We start from the raw sequence: 4,576 nt of genomic DNA, 5'->3' as shown, positions 1-4,576 counted from the left end.
TTCAATGAAATTGTTAAAATAAGTTCAGCATACAGTGAGGGTTTACTTCTGGTTTCTCTATTCTGTTCCATTGACCTATGTGTGTATTGATTACTGTAGCAATACAGTTAAGCACTGATATTGGGTTGAGTTCTCCCACTATTCTTTGTCAATATTGTTTAGCTATTTTACAGCCTGTGCCTTTCCATGTAAGTTTTAGGAAAAGTTTATCTTATATCTACAAAAAAAAAAAACCCTTTCTTTTTTTCTTTCTTTCTGCTTGGTTTGGGTTTATTTTTGCCCTTCTAGTTTCTTGATGTAGGAACTTGGAATATTAATTAAGACCTTTCCTTATTTCTAATGTAAGCATTTAGTGCTCTAAATTTCCCTCTTAGCCCTGCTTTAAATACATCTTACATGTTTTGTTAGGTTGTTGAAAAGAAAACCTACATTCCTGTGTGTCTCCTTTCTTCTCACAGAGAACACTTCACTACACTTCTGACAACAGATGTGTGAGGGTGCCCCCCCACACACACACCAAGCAATTCTGCAACACCAGCTGGGTGTCCTAGAAACTTAACTCAATTCTGACACTATCCACCTGGAGATAGCATCAAATCCCAGAGATTAAGGGTTCAGTCCCATGAGACTGCCAATCACAAACCCCAGTTGTCACCTGTGTTTCTGACCAATCAGCTATAATTTGGAGGCTCCATGACTCTCCTCCTCAAGTTTGATTAATTTCCTACAGTGGCTCACAGAACTCAGGAAAACAGTTTACTTACCGTTTACCCATTTATTATAAAAGGGTATGATAAAGGGTACAGATGAACATCCAGATGAAGGAGGCTCATTGGGTAGGTGGTAAGGGCCAGCTTCCTGGTTCACAGACTGCCATCTTCTCACAGTAACCTCACATGATGGAAGGGGTGGGGGAGCTTTAGGGGCCTCCTTTTGAAGGGCACAAATCGCATTCATGTGGGTTCCACCCTCGTTACCTAATCACCTCCCAAAGGCCCCACCTCCAAATACCATAACATTGAGGACTGGCTTTCAACTTATGAATTTGGGAAGGGGTGGGGGGGCATTCAATCTATAGGACTGAGCAAATAAAATCTACTCACTAGGAAAAAAAAAACCCACTATTTATCTAGAAGGTAGACTCAGTAGGCTTTGGCATCTGATTGGATGAAGGGAGGGTAATGAGGTAAGAGTCAAGGGTACCACCTAAGTTTCTTGTATAAGTGGACAGAGGTGCCAGGTGGTTTAGTTGCACAACTCCATAAGTCTGCTTAAACACAAACACAGTCCTCTGAAATAAGGTCATATAATCATAGACTGAATAGACTTATATGTGAAGATAACAACAGAAGCTATAAAGACAATAGCCAAAGATGAAAAGAGATCTAGGTAAAATACTTGACAATTTGAGGGAAATTAAAGACCTTCTCAAATAATTAGAGGACTCAAATTTGTATTACCTATAAAACTTTCTTTACAAATAAATATATATTTAAAATATTAAAATACTGAAACTATGTTTGAATTTTCTACCAGCGAGAGAGATGCAATCTGAGAACCATATATAGTGTTGTCAGTAATAACAGTAAAACACAGGGTTAATTATGAATAACTGCTATTAATGGAAAAGAAAAACACAACAAAAGTATACAAACCAAAAACCCCACAGAGTTTCGTTTCCTTCTTTATAGAGATTGTATGTCAGAAAAGTTATGGGAGGCGTCCATGGTCATGGTCATACAGGGAGGGAGTAGCTAAGATAGGGTTAGAATCAACTCTGTTGTTTCTTCCATTCCTTATTCCATAAACATTCCCTGCAAGACATGGCCTCCCCACAGCTGATTTCATTCATGTGATAATGGCAGGTCCCATCATGGAGAGAAAGAATATAGCAAAACCACGAATGTAGCTGAGGGTTTATAGAAGAGGAGAGCTAGAGTTACTATGTATGTATTTTGGCACAAGAGAGGGTACAGGGTAATCTCTTGGGAAGTGGTTGACAAGGCAGCTGTGGATCTGATAGAATGGAGAGGAATCAAGACATTCATGTACTCTTGCGTGAACAAAAAAGGAACAAAGAGTATCACTCATCATCCAGTTATACAAGGGTTAAGTCTCAACCCATTGCAGTCACCCACCAACAGTGCACCCCGAGGAGAAATGAGGATGAAAAACCAGTATGAGACACTTAGTGCTTTGGCAAAACAGGCCCTTATGACAGTTAAGATGCATATCTCAGGAAGCATTTCAATGACCCCAGACTCTTGCATCTTCCCATACATAGAAAAGCACTGAAATCATTTATGTGAGATATCTGTTCTTTGTGATTAGCAGTAATCTTTTACCAGGATGTATGCTTGGTTGCATGTATATCCTAGCCCCTCAAAATCATACATATACTGGGGCTCCTCCTCTACACCTCTTGGGAGCTCTGAGTTCACTCAGAGCTACTGAGTGTCTCTCGGGCTATCCAGTTAAGACTGAATAAAACTTAAATTCACAACTCTCATGTTGTACATTTTTAGGTCAACACTTGAAAGAAACTGTGGTAGTCAGCCTCCCAAATGGCCCTCAATGATACTTGCCTCCTAGTACTCATACCCTTGTGTAGTCTCTGCCCATACTGACTCAGTCAGAACTGGTCTACGTGACCAACAAAGTATGGTGGTGTATGACTTCTGATGAAATAAAAATTCACGCTTTATGGCAAGCCAAGAAAAATTTAAAAACAAAATTTTTCTTTGCCCTTTTGGGCTTCCTCCCTCCCCTTTATTGTGAATTGTGCATCTGCATTAACCAGACCTCGTTAGGAGATAACCTTCCTTCTTATCTCATAAAGGGTCACAACTCCTTAGGAGAGAGCCTTCCTTCTCAATCTTATAAGGGGCATGATGAGCCATGACTGATGACTTGCTTTGTGTAGATCTGGATTGTGTAAGCAGTCAATGTCATCTGATATAATGACACGTATAATACATATAACCTTTTGTCTCAAAAAAATTACATAACTCTGCTTTGACCTCTAACGGGTGGAACAGTCCTCAGAGCTTTCTGAAAGAGTGTCTCCCCAATTATAATCCTCAGGTTGGCTTGAATAAAATTTTCCATTGCTTTCTTAGATCAACCGTTAATTTTTTCATCAACACTTGGTCATAAAAGTCATTGCAGCTCCTGAATCACTCATTCTAGGGGTGATTTGCCACCATGTCATAAAGACACTTAGTGCTATGGAGAGACCCACATGGAGTAGGACTGGGGCCTCTTTTTGACAAGGGATTGAACCTGAATCCTTGGCAGTGAAAGTGTGGAGTCCTAACCACTGGACTGCCAGGCAATTCCCGGAACTAGGGCCTTTTGCCCAAAACCAGCACCAACTTACCAGCCACATGAGTGAGACACCTGGAAGCAGATATTCTGGTCCCAGTTCAGCCTTTAGTTGACTGAAGCCCTAAATGACATCTTGACTACAGGCAGCTAAGCTGCTCCCAAATTCCTGACTCACAGACACTGTGGGAGATTACAAATGTTGACTGTTGTTTAAGCCATTAAGTTCTGGGGTAATTTACTATACAACAATAGGTAACTAATAGAGAAATCAAATAAATTAAAACTATGAAAGACCACATCGGAGAATAAAAAATAAATCCAAATGACCCAAAATATAACAGGAGTATGAAAATTAAGAAAAAGAGATGAAGAACTATAAGAAAAATTTTAGTCATCCTCTTAAAATAACCATGTAATATTTAAATTAATCGTCGATAATTAGTCATGAAGAAAACGTTAATAAATCTTCAAAGTACAGATTTTACAGATAGTATTTGATTCATCACACTTTACAGCATAACAAATTCCAAACAGATGGAAATAAATGCATTGTAAATATTCCCATAAAGTTCTACAGAAAAACGAAGATAGACATTTATAATTTAGGAGTAGGAAAACAACTTTTGAGCAAAATAACAGGTAGAAAGGGAAAAACTGATACGCCTCAGTATGTAACAGAATACAAAATAGCTACCTGATAAAAATATTTCTCAATTTAAGATTTCAGTCCAGATATCTCCCCTGAAGTCATGGTCAATATTTCTACTTATATACCTAACAGACATTTCAAACTATCACATTCCAAACCAAACGCCCAATCTTACCTCCACAGAGGTTAAGACTCTGGTCTGTTATACTGGCCAGCCACAAACAACCTGTCCCCACTTTGGTGCCTGGGGATCCTCACCTTCAGCCTTGTTATGGCTTTGTGGTTCCATTCAAATTTGTTCCCAGTTGGGTCATCCAGCTGCCTGACACTCACAGCCTCAGGAATCCCAGCTGACCTACCCTACAGCCCTGACCAGAAACCTATCCTTTGTGGCTATTTCTTGGAATAACCAGCACAAGCCTGAATGGCCCAGTGACTTTCTCTTCTGGGCACCTTCACACTCTGTCTCCCTCAGGTCCCAGCCCAGAGTCCAGGGCTCCAGTCTCTTTGGTTCTGTTTCCAAGAGGCCTCATGGCTTCTGTGACATCATGAAGCAAATGCCTTCTGTCTCTGAAGATGCCTTCTCCAAGGTTCCACCAC

The sequence above is a fragment of the Aethalodelphis obliquidens genome, unplaced genomic scaffold (assembly GCF_003676395.1).
Source record: "Aethalodelphis obliquidens isolate GAN/ISIS:26980383/991018 unplaced genomic scaffold, ASM367639v1 scaffold113, whole genome shotgun sequence".
Lineage (NCBI taxonomy): Eukaryota > Metazoa > Chordata > Mammalia > Artiodactyla > Delphinidae > Aethalodelphis > Aethalodelphis obliquidens.
The sequence above is the reverse complement of the archived record's forward strand: the minus strand, read 5'-3'. Positions refer to the sequence as shown.